At 43.9% G+C, this 22,540-nt stretch overlaps 1 long non-coding RNA gene across 1 annotated transcript; it reads left to right on the top strand.

Annotated features, from left to right (window-relative positions):
* Positions 1–3,892: 3,892 nt before the first annotated feature.
* LOC136015866 (uncharacterized) lies at positions 3,893–16,859 on the top strand. The gene is made up of 3 exons (XR_010613383.1): positions 3,893–4,007; positions 13,797–13,980; positions 16,816–16,859. It is a non-coding gene; the product is annotated as an uncharacterized LOC136015866 (long non-coding RNA).
* Positions 16,860–22,540: the final 5,681 nt, after the last annotated feature.

The raw sequence follows: 22,540 nt of genomic DNA, 5'->3' as shown, positions 1-22,540 counted from the left end.
CAGATTGACACCTTCCAGACTCTTGTTGCTTGTCCTATACCACCCTAATGATGCTAAGATTAGGGGTAATTCTTAAGGAATGTGTTCCTTTTATCATAGAATCATAGAATAGTTAGGGTTGGAAAGAACCTTAAGACCATCCAGTTCCAACCCCCTGCCAAGGCCAGGGACACCTCACACTAAACCATGTCTCCCAAGGCTCTGTCCAACCTGGCCATGAACACTGCCAGGGATGGAGCATTCACAACCTCCCTGGGCACCCCATTCCAGTGCCTCACCACCCTCACAGTAAAGAACTTCTTCCTTATATCCGATCTAAACTTCCCCTGTTTAAGTTTGAACCCATTACCCATTGTCCTATCACTACAGTCCCTAATGAAGAGTCCCTCCCCAGCGTCCTTTCAGGCCCCCTTCAGATAGTGTTTTACCTGTTCCTTTTCTTAGCCTCACAGTGCTTTCTGGGCAGTCACTCACTTTCTTTTCCCATGGACAGACATGGAATCACCCTTTCTTCTTGTTAGTGTGGGATTTTTCTTGGTTTGGTTGGTTTTGAGCAGCTACAGCAAAAGGATTTATAACAATTTGAACCTCTTGATGGCAAAATCTGCTGCCATTAGCAAAAGAGCTTCAGGACAGATGCACTACTCGAAAGTATTTTCAGTGCCCTCTTGACAATTGGTTAGACATCAGGGTCTGGAAGCAGCAGGATCCTGCTGTTTGCAGAACACTTGGTACTCATCCTTTCTGAACAGCTAGCCAACTGGCAAGAGCTGACTGAGGTTCTGCCCACTGTGTAATGTTGAAAGGACACAGAGTAGCCTCAAGGTGTTGCTGTCCCTTTAAAAACCCTCCTTTCTTCTGTTGACTCAGTGATTTACAACAAAGCATAATTTCATTTCTCTCAGCTAATTACAAACTGCTCCTTTCCAAACTCTTGATCTTTTCACACAGCCAAAGGCACGGCGAGCAAATCAGACCCAAGATTTAGGAGGTTGCGATACTGTGCCGCTATTCCCATAGCAGCTGAGTACTTCTTTTACCTCTCAAGCCTGCCATTGTGCTGGAAAGTAGAACAGGTAACTACTTCATCAGTCCAAGATTTCATTCTCGTGGAGCACGGAGGTTCATTATACTTACTTTATCAGCAGTAAGGTTTACTGCCGAATCCATGACAGATATTCATGTGAAACATGAGCAGAGAGAGAGGCATTGCATCTTTTCATTAATAAGCCCTCTTCTGGGATCCGGCATTAGTGAGATTCAGCGGATCATAGAGCACAGGGGTATCATTTTTACATGATTACTCTAAATTCTTAAACCAGAGGCTTAAGAGAGAGGCTTCTCACAAAGGCAGCTCTGGGAATTGTTAAATGATTGGCACAGCACTCACGATGGGCTGAACCACTCTGGGTACCTCCAGTCATGGGGGGTACCAGCAGGCATTTTATTACCTGCCATCAAGGGAAAAGTGGGAAAGAGGGAGTGCATCAGAGAGAGGAAGATGTGTTAACCCTGCAAATATCTCTGTAGTTCTGCCTCTCCTCCTGAACAGAACTCTTGCAATAATACTGATGCAGGGCTTCATCATTCTGCAAAGGCTAAGCTATTCCCTTACCATATCTTCTTTGTGTCTAGGCTTATTTTTAACCTGTCTGATCCTACCTTCATTAGAATGGCTACTGAAATAATCCCCTTGCAACCTCCACCCCCAAATAATTAATTTTTGACAGAGCAGAGGGTCATTTAATTCCACTAGACATAATACTTCTGAGATGTATTGTCTACACGTAAGAAACTTAGGGTGGCTCAGAGGACTGGTACAACTACTAGCTAGATTGTGAGGTTGGTGACATTAACAGAGAAAAGGCATCTGTGGATTGCAGAGATTTACATTGCCTTCTTGGTACCCCTACATGTTTCTTCTGTGATTTCATGTAACTCCATCCACACTATTGCCATGCACTCCCTCTGTCCTGGCTGCTCAGTCCTGTCCTGCCAAGCTGTGTGCAAACCAAAGCCAGAAAGTTGGTGTGGCTGAAAGGAAAACTCTTTTTGTTCATCCCTGGATTGGTTTTCAGACAGAGAAGTTCCTCAATCAGTTCCAAAATACAGATGCACAATGCTCATCCCAGCGTGAGTAAAGGGAGCCAGTAGGGACCAAAGGAAAGGGAGCCAGTAGGGACCAAAGGAACTGGACTGCTTCAGCTGGAAGTGTTGGCTGAGCTGTGGCTTCCAGTCCCCATTTAGAAAATGGAAATAATAGTAATGCCTTATTTCTTTACCTCTCGTTTTGAAGAGAACATTGTTAACATTTGTTACATTTGTTTGCATTTGTCCATAGAGCTAGATCACAGAGCAGGCAATGAATGTATGTGAACTGTGCACAGTCTGGGTGGGTGGATATGCAAGAAACTAAATGTTCATTCACCAAGAAGCACTTTCAGTGGTAAATGAACTTGGGAATCAACATCGTGGGTGAAAAGCATGATGCTGAACTGCAAACTATGACTGGTCTATAAAGTCTGGTAGGCAGCAACTGCCAGAATCTTCCCAAGGTATCATCACTCTGAGCTGCAAAGGTGATCACTGCTCCGTTTGCATTTCTTTGGTGAAAGTTATCAGCAAAATCCTTCCTGAACTATTTCCCTAACATGTTGAAGTTCAGCTTCCCAGTCAGCCTGATTCTGATTCCTAATAGCTAGAGATTGGTTTAAGCTCCAAAGTTTAAAAGAGAGAAAGAGGAGAGAGAGGAGGTGAAGGAAAAGGAGAAGACCACAATAGACCTATAAAACCAAGAAGCCATAATGGAGATTTCTGAAGTATCCTGCCTAGTAACAAGTGACAGGACAAGAGAAAACAGCCTCAAGCTGTGCCAGGGGAAGTTTAGGCTGAGATTAGGAACAATTCCTTCCCCAAAGGGTGCTCAGCATTGGAACAGGCTGCCCAGGGCAGGGCTGGAGTCACCGTCCCTGCAAGCGTTCACAAACTGTAGGCGAGGCCCTCAGTGCCATGGGTTAGTGATGGCCTTGGCAGTGCTGGGGAATGGTTGGACTTAATGAGCTTAAAGGTCTTTTCCAACCCGATTAATTCTTTGTTTCTATCATTCTGTGATGAACTACTGTAAGTCTTGGTGTAAATCCATCCATTGTCATGTCCTTTTAGGCAGTTGTTCCTCTTTGAGAAGACTCTTTTCAATCCATCCCTTTCTACAAGTCCAAAAAGAAGAACAAGAACCAGGAAGGTGAGGTCATGTGGGGAGCTGAATAATCCAGATCAAACAGCAACGAACACCCGATTAGAAGCCAACACATTTCTCTTTTCACTATCTGTGCAATTGTTTGGCAGATCTAATTCGAACCAGGTGCAAGCCATAATATTTATTGCAACAATGCATCATTTTTGTCTGTTTCCAAGGTCATCCCTGTAGCCAATGGGAAGGCAGCAACCCACAGGGAGTAGAACTTTGTCTATATGGGTAAGACGGGAATTACTTAACCCTTTATCTAATGGAACGGAATACAACATTGCACAAAGCACACAGCTAACAAAACAGAAAATCCTATGTGAAATCTTGGTTGATAACAGGTTCCAGTGAAGTAAGTGACATCACCAGCTGAGCTAATAGCCAGCCTTAGGTGAAATGGAGTAGGTACAGATAAGGAATGAGAAAAACACATTTTTTTTTACTCCTTCTCTTTCAAAGGCCTGGGTTTATGTAGAATTTGCTGCAGTAGGAGGCCGTGATTGCATGTTATCTAATGCCTACTGTACAGTTGTGTCTCATATGCTATGTTTGGCTAAGTCTTGGCAACCTATTTCTTGGCTAGGGCTGTCTCCAGAGGTATGAGGCTGCAGATGCACCTGTACAGAGGCACCAAGGCACTGCCTTTGGAACTGCCACTCGAGCCTGCCAGGGCTGTCAAGCAAGAGGAAGTTGTTGATCCTTCCTGCCCCTTGAGACAACAAATTCAGAGAGACGAGGTCCATGTGCTGCTATCTGTCTAAGGGTAAGTGTCCCAGACATGATTTCACCTGGTCCCAAAGTGGTTCTGTTGGTTAAGAGTGACAGTACCCTTGGCTATGAAAAAGCCTCATTTTCAAAGCCAGCACTTAATTCCCTCTTGTGAGTTTTTTTCATAATCTTTGCATGACTTCTTTGTGCTTTTGTGATCATATGGAAGTGAGGATCTTCTTTTATGTGCTATTTTATTCCTTTTAAACGTGGCAAACATAAATACAAAAACAAAGCAGTGGAGATGTGGGAAATCATGGGATTTTTTTGCCTTTTTGCAAAAGCCACCAGAAGTTGCCAATATTTCTGCAGACGGAAGCTATTTTTTCCGCCTTCAAATCATCACACAACATAAAATCTGTGGGTATTTGTGTATCCTTGGATAGATGCTAAAGGTAACAGGGAAATGCAGACTCTCTCTTAAGAATTTACACACCCTGGATCCTTGCGTGTTCTTTTAGCAGCCACAGCTCTCTGAAAGGCACTTCAGCCTCTAGTTGTCACAGTTGCCCAGATTAATTGTCCTATGACTGTAATCAGTTACTAATGTTCTGTGTGATCTCAGGATCCATTCTTCAAAGAGTATCATCTGTCCATTAAATTCAGAGGTAAAATAATCCAAGCACATGATATTAGACAGATTTGGGATCAAACTTCGAGTGAACACTTAGAGACAGACCCTGCAGTTATTTTTAGGCAGCTTAAAAGAATAAGAGTATGTTTAGAGGGGATCCCTTCTCCCCAGCACCCCTAGCAGTGTCCCAGCACTAAATTCTTCGGAAGTTCAGACCCAGTTGGAAACTTTCCCAGTGCAGTGGTGGAACCACCATCCCTGGAAGTGTTCAAAACCAGTGTAGACGAGGCCCTCAGTACCATGGGTTAGTGGTGGCCTTGGCAGTGCTGGGGTAATGGTTGGATTTGATGATCTTAAAGGTCTTTTCCAGTCTCGTTGATTCTGTGATTCAACATCCTTGCCAATTTGGTTCCTTTAGTGAATTTAATATCCCACACTTTGTAACTGAGGCTTGCAAATCCTTTTAGTGTTGGGCTGGTGAGTTTGTACATTGTCCCGTGCATCACAGGTTTGCTTAGATAACTGTTTCTTGAAGTATCTGTAAAATCCTGTCATTGTAATGCCCCCTCCTCCGTCTCTCCTCCTCCCCAGAAGCAGAGGGCTTCTACACAGGGCTAGCTCTGAACCTGGGAATCTGTCGTGTCACCATAGCTGAGGCTCTTGCCAACATGTTACAGGTGTGCACAATGCAGTGCATCAGGAAAAGAAGGAGATTGGAATTGTCCAAAGCCTGCTAGGATGGGAGATACAGTCCTGCAGAGCACCTCTGGAGCTAGGGGGGTAGTTAGATAGGGCAGGGCAGAGGGTGGAGTCTTGGGTGACATGGTTTAGTGTGTGTCATCCCTTCCCGTCACAGGGGGTTGGAACTGTTGGTACTTGAGGTCCTTTCCAACCCAAACCATTCTGTGACTAAATGATATTTCAAGTCAATACTTACACAGTCCTTCAGAAGATGCCCAGCTTGAGCAAATGTATGGCAAGGCTTCTGCAAGCTGATCAACACCTAGAAGTGACAAGCACACCAGGGACTTCTAGAAACACACTGATACTTGGAAAAGCGGATGGTGATTCCAAGCTGGTTTGCTTTGTGTCCTGAGTGCTAAGCCATACTTGACTTGTATTTTTAACTGAGAGCCTTCCAGATGAACAGCTGGGTTAGCCGCTCAGTCGCAGGTCACTTCTGCATTGTACTTCACTTCCCTTTCTTCTTCCTTCTTTCTTTGCTCATTGATCAAGCTGCTTTGGAGAACAAGGATACTTTGCATATCTGGCTAAGTGCTGTTAACAGCCTCTGCCTGCGGTTTGTTAAAATTAAAAGAAAAAAAAGGAAAAAGGGGAAAAAAAGAAAAAAAAAAAAAAGAAGTGTGATCTTGCTGGAGAAGTAATTTGCTTCTCTCCAACCAATGATGGCTTGCACTTTATGCAAATTGGTATCTAGGGACAACAAATCCCATTTAATACATATGCATAGTTCATAAAAAAAACGACGTGAGAGAAAGAGAAAAAAGATAAAGCAACGAGTCAGCAAAAGAACAGGTTCCGAGGAAATTTATTGTCCCAAATTGGACATTTGTAACAGATGATGTGAACAAGTGTTAACTTTGTTTTCAGCAGCTCTTCACGTACATTCACTAGACATCACACAGATTATGTTTTAAGGATCTGAACTGTAATAAAAAAAAGTGTCTGTGGGCTTTGGAGTGTTGTGTTCCATATGGTTGGGGAAGTGCGGAGTTATTGCGACAAGCATCTTGTGAAGCTCATTACGCACGGCGGTGTTAGATGCGAATTGCTGTGCATCGCTATAGGGTACGTACATGACATCCCACAGTCAGCAGATAGCAACTGGAAATGAAAGATATGAAGGCACAGAGTACAGCTTCAGGGAACATGTTAGACAAAACATCTGCTGGTATCAGAAAGCTGCATTATCAGATCATTGTGGCCATGAATTTTTTATAAAGACTTTTTCTTCTTTTCTTCTTTTTTTTTTTTTTTAAAGCTGCAACTTTGAAAGTGACATTTTGTGAGCAAGTTTTTGATTGAAGTGTGATGTCAGGAGAAAGGCCAGTCTAGTTTATTATCTGTGCAAGAGCCAATATTGGCAGCCTGAATCGACTCCTTTCTACAAACAGTTGAGTTGGCCATTCACGTACTACAGGTGCTTTCTTCAGCTGATAAAACCTCAACCCACATCCCAGGTTGTGGCTTTAGTACCAAGCTCCTTAGCAAGGAGTTTGCAAAGTTTGGTTCCTGAAGGGTTTCTTGATCATAGAATCATAGAATAGTTAGGGTTGGAAAGGACCTTAAGATCATCCAGTTCCAACCCCCTGTCATGGCCAGGGACACCTCACACTAAACCATCTCACCCAAGGCCCTATCCAACCTGGCCTTGAACACTGCCAGGGATGGAGCATTCACAACATCCTTGGGCAACCCATTCCAGTGCCTCACCATATTCACAATAAAGAGCTTCTTCCTTATACCTAACTTAAACTTCCTCTATTTAAGTTTAAACCCATTCACCCTTGTCCTGTCACTACAATCCCTAAAGAAGAGTGCCTCTCCAGCATCCTTGTAGCCCACTTCAGATATTGGAAGGCATATTAATGACATGGATGGGGAGCTACTGAGCAGGATTCATCCAAAACACAGAACCTTTCTGTTGCATCACATGTGCAAAGCACAGAGAGGAGAGCTCAGCATCAACGTCTCAGTGCTTAGAGGGGCCTCCTACCTACTTAACATTCCTGACATTTGTAAGGGCAGTGAGATGGCATGAAATGTATGTGCATATTGTAACTATTTACATTAAAACAGACAGGCATTTTCCAGCCTCTCACCTTTTCTAACCCACTTACGAATTTTCCTTCATGTCACTTGTGTTAGAGGTAGGGTGACCTCCCCCTCTGCAGCAGCAGGTACCAACAGAAGCCCTGTCTCTTGCTGATCTGCAGATGGTCTCTTTCTCTCCAGTCAGCTACCTCTAAACTGTGCATCCGAAGTGAGCAAACTAATTTCCATGCTGGTTCACAAATAGTTGCCTCAAAGAGACCAACATTTTGGCCTTCCTCCCAAGCCTTCTCCCTCTATGTGTGTAAAGGAGGGTGGGAGAATGGAGGGACATGTCCTACAGCATCATGACTTATGAAAGGATTTAGTTGTCAGCATCAATTTTTGATGTAATGCTGTTCATTGTGTAATGGGGGCTGCAGAGAGAGCCAGAGGTGATTCAGACTCCACTACTGATACTTAGGGAGCCTGAAACTAAGCAAGGGATTTTGTTGGAATGACCTGTTGCTGAACGAGGTGAGGAGCTCCCAGCCCCTGGGTTGCTCTGGTTTGGAGGGGGATGAGGAGACCTGCTCTATCTGAACAATGATCATTGAGGATATAGTGATAGTTATGAAAATGTGAACCAGAGGCTGCTGCATTTTTAATGTTGATCTTTAAAAGAGCACAAAGCTCTTTTATGTGAAGCTCGATGTTCCTTTATTGCCTGCACACCCACACCTCCAAGGAGCCTGAGAAAGAGCCTCTGCTGGGCTTGGGCACTGCTTAGCTGGGAACTTGCCTGGGCAAGCTTGTCCCTCCAGACCAGAGACTTTTTCCCCTGAAGCAGTGTCCCAGCATCCTGCTAGGAAACACGGTGTATTTGGTGTTAGGAGCTGGCAGTACAGCCCCTGAAATGAGACATCAACCAAATTCCTTAACTGTTGTCTTGTCCAGTGACCCAACACTGAGCAGATCTGAATCTTGCAGTCAGTCCTGTCCATGCAGCTAGGTACAAAGCAAGCCTAAACATTTAACTACCTCTTCTGGACGTGGAGTCATATACTCTTTTATCTGCAAGCCAATATATCAGCATATATTAATTAGTCTGTGCTATTGCAGGAACTATGGTTTTAACTGAAGGGGCTGGAATGTGAACATACAGTCCATCCCTCTCCCTTTTTTACACCGTAGGCTTTACTTTGGGTTTACACTGTGCTTTGGAGGATTTCCTTGGCTGTTCTTCAACTTTTCTTTGTCAATGTATACTCTCCCTGGTAGCAGAAATATTTGTGTACAAGTAAGTGTTTTGGTGATGGAATAGATACGATTTATTGTAGAGCATGTCTGAATGTATATACATATAGATGTGCATATATATATGTATATTTGTTAATATATGTGAAAATTCTGCCCCATCTACAGATGGCTGTTATATGGGAAGCTTGTGAAGAGCCCATGCAGTGTATCTAGTCAGTGGAGCAAAGCAGAGGGGGCAAAGAGCTGGCATTGCAATGTAGCAATAACGGATGGAAGAATATATGGACATGCAGCTAACAAGAAGGGAAGGGAAGTGGCTGGAGGGGAAAGAGATATAATGGGTCCCAAATGTGGCAAGCACATATGCTGCCATACAGCAAATGCAAAGTGCCACCACTAGTGACAAGTGTATTGCACCTAAGGAAAACAGCTGTGCCAAGTGCCCAAATCCACATTCAGCCTCCTGACCCTGTGTCTCCCTGGTCTGATGTGGATTAAACTGGTCAGATCTGAGAGCCCATCCGAGTACACATTCCACACGAACAATGGCTCAGTGTATCTCTGATATACTCCTTGCAGGGCTGCCTCTTTTGCATTTGCAATCTTGCATCTGTGAGATTGTTTTATCTTATTTTCTGTATTGTGCTGTGCTCAGTGTCGCACGGGCAGTTTGATTGTCTGTGTAGATCACTGCATGGTTTAGTGCAGTTCCATGTTACAAACCCTCCCCGTAACCCTAGGATTTGTTAATAATTCTCCTATTTTGAAGAAACACCCTTTGACACCTGAGCTGGATCTCCTCTTCTTAGGCATAAATGTAATAAAGTCCCCAGTGAAGAGCATCCCTCTAACTGGTCCTGTCTGCTCTGTATATATTTGAATATATAAAATATTAATAGACGGTTCCAAATGTTTAATCATACCCATTTGACTCTGTGAGACTCCGTGTCTGTAGGCTTTCTGTGTTAACTGCCTCTGTGATATCTACATACAACTGATTTGTTGTTGATCTGGAGTTTTTAAAGCAAAATAAAACTGAGGTTTGCAATTTGATTTGAATAAATCAGGTCTGATTAGACAGGGACAGATCAGGCTGTTCTGGAAGCTCTCTAATGCAATTTCATGTGCTATTCCAAAAGAAATAGTTCATATCTTAAGTAAAAGTGCTATTTACTTAACACTATTTTCTCAGAGTGCTGTATCTTATGGAGGGGGCATTGTGGTGATGTTCAGGGTGTAGGAAAGAAAGCATTTTGTTTTATGAAAATACAGATATTTTAGAATGGAGTCACCTGGTGGTAGATCTCATGAATGTACCTAAAAAGATGCTTCCCAATATTATTAGTTTGGGTTTTTTTTTCTTCACATCACACTGACTGTCCGTCTAGAAGCTTTGATAGATGGAGCCGCAAAAACAAAAGGCTGTATTTAGTTTAATCAGCCAATTTAAAGAGAAAGGGTGGAATTATGTATGGCAGAGGACAATTATGCAAACTAAATGATTCTTCAATTAATAATGAGATCCGTGAAAGGCAAAGGAGAAAGGATCCTCCTCTCAGAAGGGGAAAGGTTGTGGTTCCCTGTGCATCCTCATATGCATCCCATGGTGTGTGAGTGATGCGATGTTAAAGGACAGGATGATATAGGGGGCAGAGGGCAGCTCTTGTGCTAGCTTTCAGCCAAAGCCTTTCAGGGCTCTGCTCTTTTCAGTGGGAAGCCTCCAGTGGAACTTCTTTCCTAAACAGGTTCATCTCAGTTTCCGTCTCGCAAGGCTATGCTAGAAAGCAGCGTGCAGCAAGTGGACCTGGGCTGCAGAAGCACCTACTAGGCCCTAAACTGCGAGTAAGTTGCCAAAGAAATTTTAATCGCAACCCACTCATTCCCTCTTGCTCTTCATTTCCTCACTCTCCAGTTTGCAGTCTGGAAAACAGCCATGGAGAGATACGAGCCTACCTGTAGAGCCATCAGTTTGGCCGTTTTCATGCAGCTTTTATCCTGCTTTTAAATCCCTGGCTGTTGTGTGCCAGAGCAACAAGCCATATGTTAAAGATGTTAAAGAGCAAATACTTTGCAGACTGTACCAGCATGCAAAGTCAGAGGGGAAGCAAGCAATAACGTTGGGAGAAGGGGGAAGAAGTGATTATCTGGTAGCTATTATTCGGGAGGGCAATAGTGGGAGGTGCTGTTAAGTGACAGGGATTCACTATGGGACGCAAATCACTTAAGGCAAAGCCATTAGGATCAATTTAAAATACCAAAGAGGGAGGCTAAAGTGACAATAGCATGTTTTAATTGAAATCACAAATACCATTCTGAAAGCTGTGGTTTAAAAGACATGGCAGAGTTACTTTATCTGAACACAGAGAAAAGTTTTCCTTTTTGGTTTAAAAAAGAGCTTTTTTGCAGAGATCAAAATGGAGCAGAATGATTTTAAAATATCTTAAATCCTATATATATATATTAATGTTCTCTTTTCTGTTGATGGGCATATTATAAATGGAATTAACTACATTACTAATGCTTTTAATCTGATTTTAATAGAGCCTAAGGCTGAAGCATGAAACCAGCATGTGTCCCATTAAAGGAAAAATACAGTTATGGAGACAATAAATAGCATGTCCAGATAAACACATTTATCTGTGTGTTAGTTTTCTTTATGGAGCTAAGTAGCTTATGTACAGACACTTTTCCAAAGCTGAAGTCCATACGACGGGATTGTTACTGTTTTTGGCAGCAGAAATGTGAACTTGGTAAAAGAGCCTGGCATGGAAAACCAATGAGCTCTGACATATTCCATTTGCTCCTAACTCTTTGATTTCTACACACAGAATCTGACATATGTTGGGCATTGACCTTGCTCTTTTAAATAAGCTTATTTTAGAAGACCTTTGCAGAATGCTGTCTGTTTGGCCTCGATGTAAGCTGTTAGGGAAATGTAGTACAAACACAGAAGTTGTATGTTTTGAATGCCAGAGATGTTAAGCTGAAGAGCAGTTGGTAAGATCTGTACTTCTGACTGCTTGCTGTGCTCTTAACAAGGAAGTGTCCTCAAAGGAAAAGAAACTTATTTATCCTGCATTTGTAGGAAGATTTTTACCTGTTTGTTTATAGCAGGAATTTCAGGACCAGACTTCTTTTTCAGTCTGGAATGTTCTGATCAGGCTCTAAGACACTCACTGGAGTGAAGGGAAATGTTGAAAAGTAAGTGGTTGGTTGGGATGTCCCAGGTCAGAAATCTCAGGAGAGTCAGTGTCTTGTTATATTGTAGAATCAGCCACCCATAAATGTCTCTAAGCACAGGTTCTCAAATATGGGAGTAACTTCTCCAAAGCTTGGCCTCTTCCTAATGGAACAACACACTTCACTCAGTGAAGTTCAAGAAGAGCCGTAACCTTCATTGTGGGGATTTGCTTTCCATTTGTCATAGGAGAGCAGCTTGGATGAAAGTTCACAGTGGAAGTGCTGCAGTCTTGCAAATGCCAGCATGTATCACTGTGCAATAAAACAAATCTCTGGGTTCCAACATGGCAAATGAGAGTGAAGGGATGAAAGTGCCTTTATGAGTGAATAGGAAAAACATCCTTCATTAGGACTGCATCTGCTGAAGTCAATAGAATGCTCCTGTCAACTCCAGTAACAGCAAAGGCAGAAAGAAACTTAGAGGCACATTTGGGATATGTATTTGATGTTCTTCTGTTGCTGGTAGACATACCCCTGCACCCTTTACTTGGGCTTTGAGGTTTGGAGCCTGGAAATTCAATCAGCTGGAGAACATGTCCCTGGAAAGGGTTGCTAACTTTAGCCATATCTGAGTAAGTGGCAATAAAATTCTACACGTTGGAAAACAGGTATCAAATTGCCAAAATAAATGTAAATTTGAATTTATGGCTGCATGCAGCTCTTCAGGACAAAACCTGGCTCCGTATGCAGCAAGGAGAGACATCTGAGCTCTGCCAGAACATTAATTACCATCTTCTATGGCCCATGGACAGCTCTGCACACTGGCTTCCTCTCCAAGAGTTTGGCTCAGTTGGCTTCACAAACACACAGGAAGGGCATGAAGACCTGTCTTTGTTGACACAGGGTTAAGAGGCTGTGAGCAATTGACATGGAACATTTCCTTGGCTAAAGGAGTTAGGAGCAGATTTCACCTCTCTGCAAATTCACCTCCTTGATTCAGCGGCAGCACAGGGAAACCCTCCTGTTCCTATGAATAATTCATCTCCAGGACATATCGGGGTTCATCTTCTGACCAGAAAGGTTTGGGGGGAAACGTGAGCATCATCTTTGCCAGGGCTGGTAGCTGCTCTATGTAGGATCAGTTGGAGCTGTGCCATCAGTCAGAGGGAAGGATGGCAGAGCTGCTGCCCCTCCTGTAAAAGGGACCTGCCTGAACTTCCCTTAACCATCACTCACAAGCTTGGGTTTTTTTTTTTCCAGGGAAATGGCTTTTATTTGTTGTGAATTCTTCCTACAGAAAAGCTTATTACAAAAACTAGATAATGTAACATATTGTGGGTTCTGGACAGATAAAAGTTGAAAGGGCTGGAGTGTTTGTGCAAGTGGAATGATAGTGACAAGCACCACATGAAGTCCCTGAAGATGGAGTCAGGGGACTTGATCCCCTCTAAAATGATGAAAGACTCTGATGTAATGGTGTTTTGTGAAACAATTTGAGCATAAATAGCACATTCTTTCCCATTAACAACTGACTTCCATTGTACCAGGATTTTTTAGTTTTTAATACATAGTTTGAGCACACTGAGAACAAAAATTGCCATTGTGAGAGTGCTGCAGGAAGATTTAAAGGTTGTGGTGGACTAAGCATTGAAATGCAAATCACACTTAGACACAACCTCCTGCTGAGGCCCAAATTTTTATAGATCAGGTTCTGCAGCCCTGATGAAGAATCAGTTTTCTGCCTTTCCTGGGATTCACAAATTGGTTGTGGTCTAAGGTATCATTTCCTACCATATAATTGTAACTCACCAGATGAAAGTTGGTCACCAAAGACAGTCCCTGTTCTTCCCTTATTTTTCCAGCTGCAGTGCCACTAAGGCTCCTTTCGCAGACAATGCGAACACACGCATCACAGCTCGCCACTGCAACAAGCTCTCACTGAATATAAACATACTGTATATATTGATCCTCTCCCCCTTGCTTTCTTTTCTCCCCCAGCATGCAGGTGATAAAACATTGGCTGCCGTGAACTTCATGTTAAAAATAAGAAAGGAGAGAAAGCTGTGGTTTGGAGGCAAACTGCAGGCTTGGAATGTTGTGGCTGCTGAAATCACTGCAAGGATAATAGGGCATACATGCATTTGTGGATAATTCCGTTTGCTAATTGCTCATGAAATTTCAGGTAAGGAACATCCAATTCAATTTGGTATAATAGGTAATGGCCTGGGTTTTGCTTTTCAGGGTGGGTTTTTATTGTTATTTTTATTGCTGTCATTACAAATACATGGCACTCTGTGACGGGAAGAACACTTTGCATAAAGGCTGGGGCACTTTTTAGCCACGTGCATGGCAAGCAGTAAAAGTAGGTATCTCCCTGCCATGCTATGCCCCAGGGCAGGATGCACGTAAGAGGACAGGTTCCTCTGAATGCCTCTTTGTGCCTTTATCTCTCTGAGACACAGCATGCCAGCAGGAAAGGCTGTGATGTGGCAGGTGCTTTGGGTTACCAAGTCCTGGTTTTTGGAGCTGAGTTTTCTCTCTATTGGTGAAGACACTTCCCCTACCCAGGCATCGTGCCTGCTCTGGTCATCCCTGAAGCATCCGTGACCAGCCCACACCAGGTAGTTTATTGCTGGACATAGAAAAGTTAGAGAAGAAGGACCCTCCCCTCTTCTTCTGGAAATGGGGTACAAGCCCATTTTTATCGGGCACTGAATTGGTCAGAATGATAGCAACACTCAGGTTTTAACAGTTTTGAGTTGCTATATTAAACATAAAGAGAGAGCTTTGCTTCTCAGTGCCCCGAACCACTGAATCCTCTCAGGAACCTTTCTGGTAACTCCTTTCCCTTCCAGCCATTTAGAGGTTCTTGACTATGCAAAAATATGCTGACAATTATCACCAACAGTGATCAGAAGCTCAGACCTGAGTCCTCCAATCTGCATCTGCTCGCCACGCTGCAACTTTAACTAGTTCTGCTGCTTATTACTAATTAGCTACCAGCTAATACTAATAGCTACCACTGTTGCAGCACTTACGAGTTCCATACACATTAATGAGAATTAGCATTTGTTGACAGCCATGGTGGGAGTTGCCTGTCTAGAGCATTCAGGGGTCCCTATTGCTGTAAGGTTTGATTGCCTCCTTCAGTAATTATACTTGACACTGACCAAGTTTTTCATAGGTCTCATTTGGCTGTGCAAAGCTGAAAGACAAATTGAGTTCTTTGGTGAAGAGGAAAGAGGCCAATAATAATATATTTCCCAATAATACCCCTTCTTCTCTCCACCCCTCACACTGGAGTCACACAATGCAAAGGGATGGAGCTGGAGGCTCTGCTGCTGCATGGGAAGGTGGCCACAGGGTTTCACCAGGCTGAAAGCTGCCCTTGCTCAGGACAGGCTCTGGATTCACCCTCCCAGCAGAGCACTGGCCAGGCTGCTCAAAGCATCACTTTTCTGTGCTTCACTGTCCTACACAAAATGCTCTTTCACTACTTTTTTAATACGTGGAGAACAATATAGTCGTTTTAACTTAAAGTCATAGAATCATAGAATCGTTAGGGTTGGAAAGGACCTCAAGATCATCCAGTTCCAACCCCCCTGCCATGGACACCTCACACTAAACCATCTCACCCAAGGCTTCTTCCAACCTGGCCTTGAAAGTCAATTGCATCCTTCGCTTGGGAACATGAAGGTGGTTAAAACGGTACAGAAACCCAGCACACCAGCAGTAAGTAACTCTAGTGGGCCTTTCAGTGCCTGTTAGAATTAAAGCAAAGAGCTGAAAAAGCAGGGAGAAATAGAGGCCCCTTGTAACTCCTGAAGGGAATACGAGTGCACGGCTGGTGCTTTTGTAGGAATACCAATTGGAAAAAGAGGTGCTGGGGAATGCCCTGGCCTCCCTGGTCAGCTTCCCAAATCCATTCTGCAGAGAGAGGCACGTGTTAAACGTCCAGCCTGCGGGGTCTGGCTCAGCTTTGCACTGAAAAGTGAGCTTTTTCCATTTGCTACTGTGGAAAGGAAGCTGCTTTCACCCTCACCCTGAAGAAGATGAGCTATAGGAATATATACAAGGGGCTTTTTTTTCTAGTTAGGGGGCCAGGAGGGGAAGCAGTGGTCAGGAGCAGAGATTGGAAGTTGGCTTCTTAAGTAAATCTCAGGCTGTAGCTGGTTTTAATTTAGCTTTTGTTTTATGTGCAGGAGACAAGGCCTTGCAGGCCTGGCTAATATCAAAGCCTGAGGGTTTGTAGATTTTTAATCAAGGTCCACTTTGGGGGGTTCTGCTTTCCCTGGTTGTGGATGTGGAGGGGGCGGGGGGGTTGTTGTGGTTTTTTTATCCTTGCTGCAGTGTCTGGATTTCTTTAGTTAAACTTTTCCATTCTTCAGGCTGGAGCCAAGTGAGTGATTTCAAATTACCCAGCACTTTCCAGAGCGAGCTTTTTGTGTTGTTTGCTTTTTTGGGTCAGGATTTTATTTATCCTTCTCTTTTTCTTTAAGCAAACTCGCAGTCCAGTTCCTCTGCAAATCACAGCTGGCATCTGCAATCTTACCCCATCGCCTCTCGCTACTTTGGCATTCTTAGCCCTGCCTAAGGAGTTTATTATTCACCAAATCTCTAGGAAAAAGGAATTTTATATCAATTTTGGGGGGTTGTTTTGTCCCTCTGCTGGCAGGAAAAGTAAATCCCAAAGTATTTCAGCAGGTGCTATTAATATGCAAATAATGGAGAGTACACTGGGTCTAATAGACCTCCCAACTACATGGGAGGTGTCGCTGTTGGAACAAATTAGCTTTCCGTAATTTGCATGCTTTTCACAGCCTCCTGGGATTATATTTGAGATCAGAGACAATAAAAGCATATGCTCTTAGTTGAAAATGTAACTAATTTTAGACTTTGCGACCATTTTAGCCTAACTTCTTAGTGTTAAACTGTTATTTGCAAAGAAACTTTTTACACAGCTTGTGGTTTTAAAGGCCTTTCTCTTCCCCCTTAACTGCTCCATCTCTGTTTTCAGGTTGAGAGTGAAGAAGGGAATCTTCTAGGTGTCTGCATCTTGAAAAACAGGTATTTCTCACAAAACCAAGTCCTAGCTTGGTTCTGAGTCTGCACTGAAGTCCTGATAGGGTCTAAACTGAACTTTTTGTGTCATACTTCTTCCCTTCCCTTTGGCATCTCCATGAGATATGTATCCATCCAAAAAGAATGCTGTGGCCCCTGCTGACCACTCACAGAGAGGAAGATGCTTATAGCAACAAAAAGTCTTCTTGGCTAATCCACCAAAGCAAAGACACACTGAGCTGATGTGACACAGATGCCCACCGTGCTTGCCTAGCCCATACCTACAGATAGAGTCTATTGGAAAAGTGCTTAAAACAAGTGGAGAAAAAAAAAAAGCAAGGATTTCAGTGCAGGCTCAGTCCCTAGAGTCAAACGTTATTGAACTGTACTGGCACATTATCGATGGTACTTTCCAAATTGATATTGACAGCAGAAATCATACTGTTGACATCTGTGGTTTGTGACAACTTGAATGATGGGGCATCAGCTGCTGTGCCTGGGAGTTTGTGTCTTTATTTCAGGAGCTGCAGTGATTGCTTCTTGTCTAAACATGCTGCACTACTGGAAGGGCCTGGCCTGGTAGGTGACTACAAGGTGACCACTTGAAATCTGTCCCTTATCCCCCATGCCTGCTGCTTCCCTGTCCTTGGGTGTTTGTTGAGCTGTTAGGAAATGGCTGTCTTGGCTCTGAGCACCATCCCAACCTTGGCTGCCCCAGTTCCTTCTGCTTTGAAGGACTGCAGCAAGAGGTTTGTTAGAGAAACAGCAGGTTTAGCTGCTGCAGACATGCTTCAGCAGCAGACTGTAGTGGTGTCGGCTGAGGGAGTCTGTGAAAGGTACAGAGGCAGTCATTTTATTTTGTCTTTCTGCCAGTTGTCACATTGCCCAGAGTGTGTGATTTGTGAGTTTCCTTTGGCACAGTTGCTCCATTGCTCATATATCTCTGTGCAGTGTTTCCAGGTCACTTGGTCTGCAGGGTGGTGCCCATATTTATTTCAAGAGGGATAGAGTTCGGGGCAGGATCAGAAGTGTGGGGGAGATGGCAGCCAGGTGGAGATCAAGCTGGCGTTGTCAAATACATTGCTAGCATGGGAAGGGTGAGTGTTAGCAGGAGAGAGTAAGTCTGAAAGATGTCCTTTGAGACAAGGCCAGGAAAAAGCTCTTGGGACGCAACTTTGGCAACTACAGCACCGTGTGGTAAGACTCTTCTGAATTTTTGGGGCCCCAAATATGTCATCAATGTTTTTATATTTCATACACATAATATATGGAAATACTTCATTTCCAAGTTACTAAAAAAAGAGGCTTGATTGATGCTTGACTGAATAGTATTGTGAGTTGTGATCTTAAAGAGCTGTGTTCAGGCGTGACCAAAGCACTGAACCCTGTGAAAGGGAGAGCCCTCCCCAGCGTGAACCCACTGGAGTTAGTGGAATTACAGCTGATTATCTTGAGACAGAGAACTAAGCTATGGCATCAGTCCTGCTCCCAGAGGTGGCTGCACTACTAAACTGCGACAAAAATGATTTTAATTTTTCAACAATAAAATCCAGAGGTGAAATGAGAGCACTTTAAATACTGCTTCTGCCACCCCAAGCTGGGTTTGCTCTGGTGTGCTAGTGCTACGTCCCACATGCTGTCCCTAGACACCCATAGGTGTCTCTGTCATAGAATAATAGAATGGCTTAGGTTGGAAGGGATCATCCAGTTCCAAGACCCCGGCACAGACAAGGACCCCTTCCACTGGAGCAGCTTGCTCCAAGCCCCTGTGTCCAACCTGGCCTTGAGCACTGCCAGGGATGGGGCAGCCACAGCTTCTCTGGGCACCCTGTGCCAGCGCCTCAGCACCCTCACAGGGAAGAGCTTCTGCCTAAGAGCTCAGCTCAGTCTCCCCTCGGGCAGGTTCAAGCCATTCCCCTTGGCCTGTCCCTACAGGCCCTTGTCCCAAGCCCCTTGTCCCAAGCCCCTCTCCAGGTTTCCTGCAGCCCCTTTAGGCACTGGAGCTGCTCTCAGGTCTCCCATTCAGGAGCCTTCTCTTCTCCAGGCTGCTCCAGCCCAGCTCTCTCAGCCTGGCTCCAGAGCAGAGCTGCTCCAGCCCTTGCAGCATCTCCGTGGCCTCCTCTGGACTCGCTCCAGCAGCAACACATCCCTCTTGTGCTGCTGGGGACTCCAGAGCTGCACGTCAGACTGCAGGGGGGATCTCACCAGAGCAGAGCAGAGGGGTTGAAAAATCGGGGCAATTGAGCCCAGCATCTTTAGTGCTCAAACCTGAATAAAGTTATGGTTTAAGATAGCCATTCCTGAGGCTGTAAACCAGTGTGAAGCAAAAAAAACACTGGAGATGACTTGTGATAATCTCATTGAAATTGCCAGATGCTTGTTTTCCCCCTCTCATCTCACCCTAAATGTTTTCTAGCATTAATACCAGTGACCTCTCTCTTCTGCTGCTTGTCATTAATGGGATGTGGCTTGCCTGGTGTAAGCCTATGCACTGGAGCTGGAAACACTTTATTTAATAAAGAAGATGTTGTGCCATGTGGCTGCATTTGCATAGCCCAGCGTAGTCGGAGGGAAAGTGGAAAGAGACAAGGCAACTGTGCACCAGTAGTGTGAAAACATGACCAAAATACCATCAGCCTTACTTCACCAACACTGGATTAGGAGGCAGCTGTGGTGAGATGAAGGTAAAGACAAGCACAAGGGGATACTGTTTGGAAAATAACAGTGAACTGCTTGACTTGCTCCAGCAAGAGCTTAGAAGTTTACAAAACTCGAGAGCTTTTGTTATTAAATGGAAGGCCTGAAGCAGTAAGCCTCAGAGCACTGTATCTAGTGTCACTGCAAAATGCCACGTGTGCTAGAGTAAAATATTGATAGCAGGCTGTGTCGTGGGCTTAGTTAGTATTATAGCAGGATATGCTGCTGCCAATCATCTGTAAGGAACCCCTCTTTCCAGTGACACAGACAGTCAACATCTCCGTGCCATGGCTGCAGATGTCCAGTCCTATGCAGGTGAGTTGGTGTGTCTTACCTCAGGTGTATCCACATCATTTGCTCGTTTGCCTGTGTCTCACTGGGTCTGGATTAGTGTCTCCTCTCAGAAGCAGAAGTGGTGGGCTTGTAGTAACAACACTTCTTGTACCTCAAACTGTTTGGACACATGGCTCAGTTCATTGAGAAGCTTTAGTCAACTTTTGGTCCAGGGCAGAGTACTTGTGAGCCTGTAAAAGCTGAGAACTTGGCAGCCCCGTGGTCGGGTGCTTCATTACACTTTTATAGACTGAAATGGATCCTGGGTACTTTCAGCTTTGCTTCCATGCTGCAGCTTTTGGCTGTCACATGGGGAAAGCTTTGAATAATGTGCTTGATCTGAGATCAGAAATCCACATCTTAATTGGTTTTCCATGCTTAAGCTGGCTCTGCTTGAACTGCTCCATAGCTGCACACACTCTCCTCCTCTGTGGTCTTTGAGAAGAGAAGGGTGACATGGGCACAAAGGAGTCAGTCTGAAAGCTTGGCCTCTGCTTCCTTTGGTTATGTCTTGGTTTAAAAGCCCTGTAGTGCTTGGGTTTCCTCAAAGAGTCTGAAATCTTAGTGTTCTTCAATAGCAGTTTGATTAGAACACAACAAGGAAAACCTGTGTTAATTGTTACCAAACCCATCTGAAGACACACAGCCCCCAACATGAGGGTCTTTCCAACCCTAACTGTTCTATGATTCTATAATTCTATGACTTCAGCTTTTCACAGGTACTTTCTAGCGATGAACCTCATCCAAACATCGTGAAGGTAGGTTATGTTAATAACAACAGGTATGGAGAACGTGGCAGGAACATGCACCTTCCTCTGCTTCTTGTGCTGTTACTACTAAAGCTTCAATGTGAAAGTTCATCCTTTCATTTTTATGAAGTCTGAATTTCTTTCATAACTTTGGATCAAAAGTTTATTCGCCACGCCAGGAAGGTGTGTTTTTCTGTTACAAACTGCATTGTCTTATTCGGGGAATAGGTTCACAATTGAGAAAGAATTGCCTTTATTAACAAATCAAAAGCTTATGCTGTCAAAACTGAAATCGTTCTACCTTTTTATGTGCAAATTAAAGCTTCTGTCAAACCTTCAGCCATGCTGCATTTAATTTGTGGAAATATAAAAATATCTGGCTTAATATTAAAATATTCTGCATGAGGAAGGAGATATTTTAGGTGATGCATTGCATTTGAGAGTCCTGAAAAATCAGATTTGAAAGAAACAAAGTGGTGTTTTCACAGGATTTATTTTTCCCTACTTTCACCAAAGTTCTTGAAAGCGTGTTGAAGTTATACAGGTGTTTGAGTATCTTGTTGGATCGCGGCCTTTGGAAGTGCACCAAGCTAAATGTAAGTGTGTCCAGGGCATGGGAGCTACATCCGCTCTATTTTTCCTTATAAAAGGGTCACAAGATTTTACTCCTTTTAATTAATGGCAAAGGTACTGAGAAACTTTTGACTCTCGATTCAATAAAGTTAGGGTGAAATATAAAAAGCAGCTTTTGGTTTCATGGTGATAACTTGTGCTTTGCAAGGTCTTTGTAGCAAGGATAAGATTCTGATTATCTAAAGCTGGGCACCAGTTCTGTATTGAAGCTTCCAACATAAAGAGCCGTCTGTTGACCCAACAGTGCCCGGCATTCCGGGAAGCCTGGTTCCGCAGGCCTTCATTCAGCACGTGCTTCATTTCAAGCACATGAATGAGGCCATTGAGGAACCCTGATGTTTTGAACTGCGTGTTTGGGGAGATGCTTTAATCTACCTCAGTTCTATTTCAAACACCCTAAAGCCAAGTTTAGGGAGTATTTGGAGAGAAACTGGCCCTGAACATGAGTGTCCATGTGGCTTGGAGTCAAGCTGCAACGCCAATAGTCACAACCAGCGTTAGTACAGCAAGTTGATGTATGCTAAAAGGTTGGGTTTGATCTTAAGGCAGCTCACATTCACCCTAAGGATACATCTGGTGATTTCTTTCCTGTTTTGCGTGGAAATAACAGCACATTGTCCTACTGTTAACCTGGCTTTGTTGGGAGAGCAAGGAAAACCCTGGCCTCTGACTACAGCGTTGAAACCGACCTTCAGAGCCCTCTTTTTCAGTGCAGCCAGTGTCCTTAGCTGCATTTTGGTTGATTTGTTTTTTCTAGCATCACTGCAGACTACTTCATGTTTCATTCCCAGCTCTCCTTTAGTAACCAAGGAGTTTTCACCACGGCTCTGCGAGAGGAGGGCCCCTGTCAAGGTACGCTGTGTTTGCCCATCACTTTTTTCCAATCCGATATTCTAATATCTGGTCCTGTCTTTGGAGAGGTTTTAGTAGTTCTGAGTCCATTTTACCTCATTATTTCCAAGGCCTGAACCTGAATGAGGAACATTTCCCCTTCTGCAGTAATGATCAAATGGAAGAGTCCTTCTGGCCATACTGGTACTGTCTCGGCCACTCACTTCTGGGTGAAAACAATACTCTATGAATTCTTCTAGCTGTTAGAAATTCCTTTTGGGTGGTAAATTACTATCTCCAGGGATTCAGAGCACCCCCTCCTCTGCTGCTTTTGTGTTACTGCTGTTTGTTAGCAATGCCTAATACCAGCATCCTGTTTTTGAGAGCATTTAGTTGTTCTGGGCCATCTCTGTAAAGAGAGTTTCTACAGGCTGAATG

Source organism: Lathamus discolor, chromosome 5 (genome assembly GCF_037157495.1).
Source record: "Lathamus discolor isolate bLatDis1 chromosome 5, bLatDis1.hap1, whole genome shotgun sequence".
NCBI classification, from domain to species: domain Eukaryota; kingdom Metazoa; phylum Chordata; class Aves; order Psittaciformes; family Psittacidae; genus Lathamus; species Lathamus discolor.
Note: the sequence above shows the minus strand (reverse complement) of the source record. Positions and strands in the feature narration are given on the sequence as shown.